This window comes from Lycium ferocissimum, chromosome 3, assembly GCF_029784015.1.
Source record: "Lycium ferocissimum isolate CSIRO_LF1 chromosome 3, AGI_CSIRO_Lferr_CH_V1, whole genome shotgun sequence".
In the NCBI taxonomy this organism is placed as follows: domain Eukaryota; kingdom Viridiplantae; phylum Streptophyta; class Magnoliopsida; order Solanales; family Solanaceae; genus Lycium; species Lycium ferocissimum.
In genome coordinates this window covers 54,445,502-54,456,246 of record NC_081344.1, presented here as the reverse complement: position 1 = coordinate 54,456,246, position 10,745 = coordinate 54,445,502, and the positions used below count along the sequence as shown (strand labels likewise).

At 36.7% G+C, this 10,745-nt stretch overlaps 1 pseudogene; it reads left to right on the top strand.

Moving 5' to 3' along the window:
- Positions 1-999: 999 nt before the first annotated feature.
- On the top strand, positions 1,000-9,897 carry LOC132048924 (probable cellulose synthase A catalytic subunit 1 [UDP-forming]; annotated as a pseudogene).
- Positions 9,898-10,745: the final 848 nt, after the last annotated feature.

Sequence of the window (10,745 nt, the reverse complement as noted above, 5' to 3'; positions counted from 1 at the left end):
ACCACCACCAGGTGTAGTGGTACCACCTACGGCTTGCTGCCCATCAAGATGAAGAAGTATTCTGGCCATGGTATCTTGGAAGGCTGCGTTTGACATACCCTCGGGGTGGGTCTGGGCTAGCCCCATACCTCCCCTGACTACCTGTGCTTTCTCGGGCTGGTGCTCCGGCTGCTATCCTAGCAAAGGCTCCGGAGATAGCTAATCATGCTCATCTCTGTCCAGGTATATGGGCCCTACCCCTGACTGATGTAGCTCCACAATCTCTATCCTGGCCGTGGCTTCTCGCCTGTCTTCATCCTCGAGTACCTGCCCTAGTAGCAGGCTCAAGCACCTAATCCCTCACAATAGTGGCGCGTGTCCTTACCATCTGTGAGAGAATAGAAATGAATCAGATACCAATTTGAAAGTTCCAGATACTAATTTGGACAAAGTAGCACGAAAGAATGTGAAGTTTCCTAAATGTCCTATAGCCTCTCGCAGATAAGTACAGAGCTCATCATACCGATCCGCAAAATTCTACTACACATGCTCTTGCACTTGTAAACTGGGTAACCTAGGGCTCTGATACCAACTTGTCACGTCCCAAATCGAGAAACGTGCGGGCACCTACCCTTTCCCACCTGGTAGGCGAACCTGTCCCTTTATCACCATTCAAACAACAATAGAATAACCCAACCAACATAAATATCTAACAAGTTTGAAATAGATAAGTGCAAAAATGTTACATCAATCCCAAAATCCGGTCTAGGCCGTACAAGAGCCACTACATAACTAAAAGTCTGAATACATAGTGTCAAAATAAAATACTGTCTCAGAAGCATCGAATAAGACAAGTAAAATTAGACGAGTCATCCGGGCTGTGGATCTGGCCATATGATTACCCTAGATGCTCGTAAGTAATGCCTTGGGAGTTAGTCTCGAGGGGAAGAAGTTAATCCAACCACCTCAGTCTTGAGGGGAAGAAGTCAATCCAGCCACGTACTCAACACTCATAAAAGAATGCAGCAAGGTAGAATCAGTACAACAACACGTAGCGAGTAGGAATCATAGGCCGACAACATTTAACTAACATTTATATAAGTAAGAGACTAAAAGGTAGACACACTCACAATAAGTACATCCAACACTATCGAAGAGCGGAATTACAATCACTAAATACCAAGTCCGAATGTCACCACAAGTACATAATACAAAGTTCAAATACCTCCACAAGTATAGATCACCAAATCCAAATATCATCTCATAGTACAAGTACCAAGTCCAAATCCAACAGTACGAATTTGTAAATAAGAATTTAATGCAATGCAATGTCACTATATAGATGTCTTGACATTGTTTTTAGATTCTGCTTTTGAATATTTGCCTACTCTGTTGTCTTAATTATCCATCACATGGCCTGTAAAGAAAAACTTTTTTTGTGTTAATAAATAACAAGCTTTTATCGATACAGGACTAAGAGGATGCTTATATACACAAAGTGTTGTTATAAAGCATTTGAGATTATCCTATAGATCTTGTAGAGTGTGAAGGAACTCTATAAGGCCATCTATATTATGTACGTATTTCATTTTTGTCGAAACTACGTTTGGAGATTTATTCCGAGTTTTTACTGCCCATGATGAAAAGGACTAGTTTTTCTGACTCTATTAGATTGTTGTCCTTCAAACAAGTATTGTAGCCTAGATGACCTTCTGTTATTTTATACTTTTATTTTTATTAAATGAAATGCTTTTTTTTTGTCCTTACTCCTTATCTAAAGAACTACAAAATGTTATTGGATTAAGAGAAATTCTATATATGCATGGGGTTGAGGCGTAATTGTTGTTTAAGTAGGCAAATGATTATAAACTTTTTTCTTTATAATGTTTTGTTTTTTAATTTATTGAGCTTCTCAAAACATGATTGATCTTGGGTACCTTATGAAATTTGGAATGTCACACGAGACACATGATCTGTGGGTAAATGTGTTGTAAATTTTCTGATTTTCTTTTATTTTGAATTTTATTGAACTTAAGAAAGCATATTTGATCTTAGGTATCTGGTGAGATTCTGATGCCACACAATCTATAAGAAGTATGTGCAGACCTCTAGGTCCAAGAGACAAGCAGATATCCTTGCCTTATGTAGATCCTAAATTGCCAGGTACAAGTTGTTTCAATATCTCCATTAGATGACCATAATGAAATCCTTTCATTCCTTTTTCTTCTGAGACTATTTTATATGTTTTACTAGTTCCTGTGAGGATTGTGGATTCCTCAAAGGACTTGAATTCCTATGGGCTTGGAAGTGTTGATTGGAAAGAGAGAGTAGAAGGCTGGAAACTAAAACGAGAGAAGAATACAACGCACATGAACAACAGACACACAGAAGGGAAGGGAGACATTGAAAGGACAAGATCAAATGGAGAGGAATTCCAATTGTGAGCAACTTATCTATTAACTGAAAAATTGAGGGAACTATTAGAACTGTGTTTTATATATTTAGCTCAACCTGAGAAATATTTGAGCAATTATTTTTGTACAAATATTTGGAGTATCCTTATTTATCCAAATTTATTCTACTTACCTTCTAAAAAATAATGATTATGCAACTTTACTCCTGTCTATCAGATCATTGCATGCATTTATTAGTTAGGAAAGAGAAAGTTAAATTATTTTCCATTTAATTATCCCAAAGTAGCTCTTTATTGATTAGTGAATTTCTCTTGGGCAAAATTTATTTTCCTGTTGTTTCACCATTGTAAAAGGTGTGATGGCAAGAGTTAAGATACTCAAATATGTGACTATTTTTGTTTATTCCTTGGATAGGCCTGATGATGCTCGCCATCCTCTTAGTCGTGTGGTGCCTATTCCTTCATCTCACCTTACCCCTTATCGCGTTATAATCATACTCCGGTTAATTATCATGGGCTTTTTCATGCAATACCGTCTAACTCATCTAGTGAATGATGTCTATACTTTGTGGTTAGTGTCAGTTATCTGTGAAGTTTTGTTTGCTGTATCCTGGCGTCTGGATTAGTTTCCAAAATGGTCGCCCATCAATAGTGAGACATATCTTGACAGGCTGGCTTTACGATCAGTTGTTAAAATACTCTCGTGGTGAAATTGTATTAGCATGGGATTTCCAATCCTTGTCCAGTCTTCATTTACATCTAATGTGTCTTTATTATTTTATCAGATATGATAGAGAAGGAGAACCTTCACAGTTAGTACCTATTGATGTTTTCGTCAGTACAAAGGGATCCAATGAAAGAACCTCCTCTGATTACTGCGAATACCGTATTGTCCATCCTTGCTGTGGATTACCCTGTCGACAAGGTCTCATGTTATGTTTCAGATGATGGTTCTGCAATGCTAACTTTTGAAGCCCTATCTGAGACTGCAGAGTTTGCAAGGAAATGGGTTCCCTTCTGCAAGAAGTTCAACATTGAGCCTCGGCCCCCTGACTTCTATTTTGCTCAAAGGATAGATTATTTGAAGGACAAGATTCAGCCTTTTTTTTTGAAAAAACGCAGGGCAATGAAGGTAGGCAATGCAATTTACGTGTTTGTTGATTTAGTAACTTGGAGTGCATACGTCCAGAGTTGCTTTGCGCTATTATTAGTTCTAATGTTCTAGATTACACTATGGTTTTCATGGTTGTAGAAAGCTGTGAAATTACTTTAAGCAGAAGATTTTATTGATTATTTGAATATTGAATACATCAATAAGAAGCAAAACTACAAGTTAGAGAAAGTGTCAAGCTCCCTCTGAACTAGGATTTATCTGGATGAAACTGCGAACCATTTTATTTCACTATAATAATTCTAAAAATCTTCTTTGCAGAGAGAATATGAAGAGTTCAAAATTCGAATTAATGCACTCGTTGCAAAAGCGCAAAGAATGCCGGGAGAAGGTTGGACAATGCAGGATGGAACCCCTTGGCCTGGAAATAACTCTAGGGATCATCGAGGAATGATCCAGGTACTGATGACGTTCCTGATTCATGGAATTTTATGCTCCTTCCTACTTTTCCTATTTTCAATCATTTGTTTTTTGTTTTTTGTGGATGTAGGTCTTTCTGGGGCACAGTGGAGGCCTTGATATAGATGGAAATGAACTTCCTCATCTGGTTTATGTTTCTCGTGAGAAGTGACCATGTTTCCAGCACCACAAGAAAGCTGGAGCTATGAATGCTTTGGTAATCAATTGATGATCACAATAAGATTTATTTGCAACTATTTTGAGCTCAGTATTTAGTTTATAGCTTAAATAGTTGACTATTGTGATTTACATAATTGTTACAGGTGTAATATGTCATATCGCTTATTGATTATGTTGAAAGTCTTATAACATCTTAATCAATTTAATTTACAGTTTGAAGGTTTTTTCATGTATGCACCCTTTTTAATTTTTCTACAGATCAGAGTTTCTACCGTACTTACCAATGGAGCATATCTTTTGAATGTGGATTGTGATCACTACTTCAACAATAGCAAAGCACTTAAAGAAGCTATGTGCTTCTTCATGGATCCTGTTCTTTCAAAGAAGACATGCTATGTTTAGTTTCCTCAACGTTTTGATGGCATTGACTTGCACGATCGATATGCTAATCGGAATATTGTGTTCTTTGATGTGGGTGTCGCTTAAATGTTCATCATTTTTATTACTTGTTATGGTTGCAACTGCTCAATTTATTACGTTGTTGTTTTCTAGGTCAACTTGAAAGGGTTGGATGGTCTTCAGGGTCCAATGTATGTGGGAACTGGATGCTGCTTTAACAGGCAAGCGTTGTATGGATATGATCCTGTATTAACTGAGGCTGATTTGGAGCCGAACATCATTGTCAAGAGCTGTTGTGGCTCACGTAAGAAGGGAAACAAGAAATACATTGATGAGAAGAGGTCACCAAAAAGAACTAAATCTACTATGCCAATTTTCAATATGGAAGATATTGAAGTAGGTGCGGAAGGTATGTCCTTACACTTAGAGAATTGTTCTTTATTCTCAGGTAAATGTATATGACATGGTTCTGAAGCTTCTAACTACTTAACTATACCCAATTAAAGATAAATGGGGAAATATTTTTACGATTTAAATGTCCTTTCTTGTATCCTAGGGTTCTTTTCACCACATATAGAAACATTTATGAGTCAAAAAATTTGGCATTTCTATGTTGTCCGCCCGTCCCTCTATTGTCACTACTCTGTTAAACTAGACATATACTATTCAAATCTCTAATTCTTGACAACTCTGTTTTCATGGCCAAATTGTCCATCATCCAACTCCAGTCTTCAGTTTGTTTTACCTATCTTTTGCTCATGCGCTGCTAATTTACAAATAATTTCATCATGATGCTTTTTGTTGACTGTATTGCTTTTTATCTCAGGATGTGATGAAGAGAAGTCACTATTAATGTCACAGAAGAGGTTAGAGAAACGCTTTGGTTCGTCTCCAGTATTTATTGCTGCTACCTTTATGGAACATGGAGGCATTCCTCCTTCTACTAATCCTTCAACTCTTTTGAAAGAAGCAATCCATGTTATTAGTTATGGGTATGAGGACAAAACTGAATGGGGAAAAGAGGTACCACAATTTATTTCTTTATTTTAATATGTTTTGCTCAGATTTGTTGAATTATTTTTGCTAGGTACTTATTGGTTTAACTTTGATATTTGCTATTAGATTGGGTGGATTTACGAATCTGTCACTGAAGATATTTTGACTGGGTTTAAGATGCATACACGCGGATGGATTTCAATATATTGTATGCCTCCTTGGCCAACATTTAAAGGGTCTGCACCCATCAATCTTTCTGATCGTTTAAACCAAGTACTTCGGTTGACCTTAGGATCTATTGAAATTATGTTGAGTAGGCATTTCCCTATATGGTATGGCTACAATGGGGAACTAAAGCTTCTGGAGAGATTAGCATATATTAACACCATTGTTTATCCCATCACATCAATTCCGTTGCTTGCTTATTGCATTCTTCCTGCTATCTGTCTTCTAACAGGGAAATTTATTGTTCCTAAGGTAAGTGAACAATTTCATTTTTGCTCGAGGATACACTTATTTGTTTCTAATAGCTATACCAAAAACAGCTGAATGGAGTAATTACTAATCCTACTAATCCTATTAAAAAGGGTTGCATGTACTAGTTTTGCAAATAGATAGCTATTGAGCTAATGATTCCCTTGGAAAGGGTTTGATGGTGAAGAATAAAAACGTTGGAAACAGTTAGGGAAAGTAAGTACCTTGTCAAAAAGAAGTGAGGGAAAGTAAGTAGAACACAATTATTTCTTTCTCACATTGTCTTCTAAGCTTATCTTTAATTGTAAATAATTCAAAATCAATTATCTTTCTTAAATTCTGTCTGCATGAGCCTGTTCACTTTGCCAGTCTCAAGCTCATAGGAGGGTGCCGGTGGGTTGGTATCCAGCGTAAAACTAGTCTACTTTTCCTTTAATTAAGTAATGAAATTTAAATAAGACATCAAGAGGATGCAAAATTTACAGTGCAAGATAAATACAAAAAGAAGATGTTAGCTCTATTACAAAAGGTCTAGTCTAAAGTTAAGGAACTAACAAAGTCCAAAAAGGCTGCAGGGGAGCTAACACGGGAAAGGTTGATCCAACTAAAGATTTTCTAAAAATCTATCATTAAGGATGTAATTTGGAGCTGATGTACCATTAAAATCAGTGAGGCATGCTTCATAGAGAGCTATCTAGCTAAAGCAAATCACCTTTAGGGGTAACCTAGTCTTCCAAATTAACTTCCATGGACAATTGACTACCATTTCATTTTGAGCATACAGGGAAGAGTATCCTACCTTCATAGAGTATTTATCATCTTCTTTATCACCCCAAGTAAGCTTGTCTGGTGTCTGGTCATTTATTGAAAATTTCCCTAGCCTTTCTAATAGATTAAGGCACTCCTGCAGCTGCAGTCTTGTATGTTTCTCCCGAGTTGAGAAAATCCAAGTGTTATCAGTTTTGTTTTGTGAAATGGTTGAATGTTGACTTGTGGAATAGAGATTAGGATAATCAGCTTGTAATGTAGATTCCCTCAGCCATCTGTTTTCCCGAAACTTTATATTTGCTCTATCGCCTACCTTAAACTTGCATTTGTGGAAACATTTCCCCCTTAGCATACTGATACACGTCTAAGGACCTCTATCATATGTTTTCGTTGATACTTTGGTACTCATGCGATTCTTACTGCCATGTTTCGCAGTCACCACCTCCTTCCAAACAGCTTGATCCTCTTGTGATTACCTCTATAGCCATTTCATTAACATGCTCTGTGGGTTGTAAGGTCTCTTATCCCCAAGTCACCTTGTGACTTTGGTCGTGTTATTGCCTTTTGTTCAACCAAGTGAAATTTATGAGTTTTGCTGATTTTCCAGAAAGTTCCTCCTACATCAATTTGTTTCAACAACTTTCCTCAAATCGAGAACAGTGACATAAGATAGGTGGGTAGGCTATCTAAAACACCATTGATGAGTGTGAGTCTGCCTCCGATGAAAAGGTATTACATTTGTCAATTATCCAACTTCTTTCAACTTTTCTTCTAACTCTACTCCATATATCATGAGATTTGAATTTGGCACCAAGTGAAAGCCCTAGATGTGTGGTTGGCAATCTGCCAGTATTGTAACATAGGATCTCAGGTCCTCCAGGTTAGGTACATCATTGACTGGAAAAATGACACTTTACAATATAATAATGTGTAAACCTAAAAGGGTTTCAAAAAACGAGCAAAGTTAAATTTAAATGTAACATTTGAATTTTTCATCCCCACAGAAGTTGAGGGTATCATCTCCATATAGCAGAAGTGAGACTGTCACAGTATTCCCAGTCCTAGAACCAACTTCAAAACCTTTGATCCATTGGCAAATTTTTGGCTTTGTTTAACATGTTACTAAGACCCTTTCATGGCTATGATGAAGAGGAATGGAGAGAGGGGGTCCTTCTATCTAAGTGCCTTTTGGGGAGAGAAGCAGCCAACTGGGTTAGAGTTGACTTGATCCATTTTATCCATTTGTTACCAAAGCCCATCTTTCTCATTCTCATGAATAGGAAGTTTTGGTTGAGTTGATCAAATGCTTTCTCTATATCCAATTTGCACAAGAGACATGTTTCCCCTGATTTAGTTTCCAGTCTAGGATTTCCTTAGCAATTAGTGATGCATCTGTGATCTGTCTTCCCTTTATAAATGCATTTTGTTGCCCAGAAATGAGTTTCCAGATTACCGTCTTCAATCTCTTAGCAAGTAGCTTTTCAACGATATGATAAACACTCCCTATTAGTCTTATTGGTCTCAAATCTCTGAGCTTAACAACGCCTTCCTTTTTAGGAATCAGGGCAATGAAGGAAGCATTGCAAGATCTCACCATCTGTCCATTTTTATGGAAGTGATTTAGGGTGTTTTCTTAGTGATGATTTCTTCTGAGTAATCTTCATTTTCTGGATTCATTTGGACACCAAATGAAATTGCCTTTTAGTAGTAGGGCAAGGCGACTAAGATCTAGCCAATCTACTTATATTTGTGGGTCAAGGTGGTTAAGATCTTATCATTCAACCTTGATTTTATTTCTCTTGAGATAGAAAGAGGACAAGATTCCATTATTCAAGCGAAGGTCTCTTTTAGATCTACTCTGGTGGAACTTTTGCCCTCTAGTGATATTTACACGTTCAGTGGCTTCAATCTGATTCATAGATATCAATACAATAATTTTATCTGCATGTGGATTACTATCGTGCATCACCTGATGTCTTGATTATTTCTTTCCTACAATTTATGTACCTTCTCTAATAGTCCTTCATAATTATGTTTTAATGTATCTATTTCAATTATTCCTGCAGATAAGCAACTATGCTGGTATGTGGTTTATTCTTCTTTTCCTTTCTATATTCGCAACTGGTATACTGGAGCTTAGGTGGAGTGGTGTGAGCATTAAAGACTGGTGGAGAAATGAACAGTTCTGGGTCATTGGTGGTACATCTGCTCACCTGTTTGCTGTCTTTCAAGGTCTACTAAAAGTCCTTGCTGGGATTGACCCCAACTTCACAGTCACGTCAAAGGCATCTGACGAGGATAGAGACTTTGCAGAGCTTTATGTGATCAAATGAACATCTCTCATTATTCCTCCAACTACAATCCTTATTGTAAACATGGTAGGAATAGTGGTTGGTGTTTCATATGCCATTAACAGCGGATATCAGTCATGGGGTCCTCTGTTTGGAAGGTTGTTCTTCGCCTTTTGGGTCATTCTCCACTTGTATCCTTTCCTCAAAGGTCTATTGGGATGGCAGAATCGTACACCTACCATTGTTATTGTCTGGTCTGTTCTTCTTGCGTATATATTCTCATTGCTATGGGTGCGCATTGATCCCTTCTCATATGACGGGACAAAAACTGTTGCAAGAGGTCAATGTGGCGTCAACTGCTAGTAATATTTGATGGTTATTTTATTAAGTTAATCAGTAGTTGTTGTTGACCTGGGTGTATGTAGATTAAAAGAACTTAAAAGGCACTAAAATTCATGCAAGGCTTATAGTAATGTTCAACAATTGTTCTATTGTCAAAAGGAAGTGCGACGGATGGAAGACATGCGAGTTTTTACGTACTTTTTACATTCTTTCCATGCCTCAAATGTTCAGGCAAGTCCTGTAGCTTAGGTAGAGAAGTTGTAGTATTGATCTTGTTGTCATTGTGCAGCATTCCTTTATGTTGGGGATGGTCAATTTCATCAAAGGACGATGAATAATAATTTATGAGTACATGAATTTAAATGTCACTTTTATCTCCTTATTTCTAGATGTATGTCTATTGCTGGAATCCAATGTTACTTTATCTCCTTGCTACCAACTATGGGAATACTTAAGGCGGTTTGGTTAATTTTTTATCAAACCCGAACGAAACCAACTATATCAATTTGGTTAGTTTTTTCGGTTTCTTTTGCACATGAGTACTATTTCAATCTTATTTTTTGGAGTTATAGATAAAGTTTTAATAAATCAATAGTAATGATTTACAAACATATGCACTATTGAAACACAGTAGTTACTCTTTTAGTCTAACAAGAATTTTTTAATGATGTACGCGTTCAAGCTTAACCAAATTTTAAATAATTAAACATAAAAATCAACATAAAATTGAAAAACGGATACACTTTGTTTAGTTCTAAAAATTGCTGACAATACATCATATCAAATTTGAAGAAAATATAAAAGTTTAATATATCTTGAGATATAAATATGAAAGAACAAATAACACATTTCAATAACACTTAATAGCAAATTAAGAATTATTGAAGTATAAAAATGGATGCACTATAGAGTTTTGTTCAACATCCCATGAGGGACCATAGATGTTTCTTGACATATGTTTTTAAAGAAAATCCTTTATATAGTTTAAAATCATATATTCAAGTGTCGGTTTTGTTCGAAACACCAAACCAAAAGAAAATCAAGCCTCGTCTATTTGGTTTGTCTTTTCGATTGGCACGATTTTTCAGTTTGTTTTGTAGACCCCTACTGCCAACAGTTACCCCCTTCAAACCTAAAAGGCAAATGGGGAAAGTGTTGGCATAAGTCATGTGTGAAGTTTTTATGATTGACAAAGTGAATCAACAATATAAGGAAACCAGGTCTAGAACATGGCCCAGACAAAGAATTTAAACAATGCTAGACAGATGGTTGACCTTCAGAAGATATTCCGAACACAGTGATATGCAAGCAGCACTGGATGTATAGAACAAGT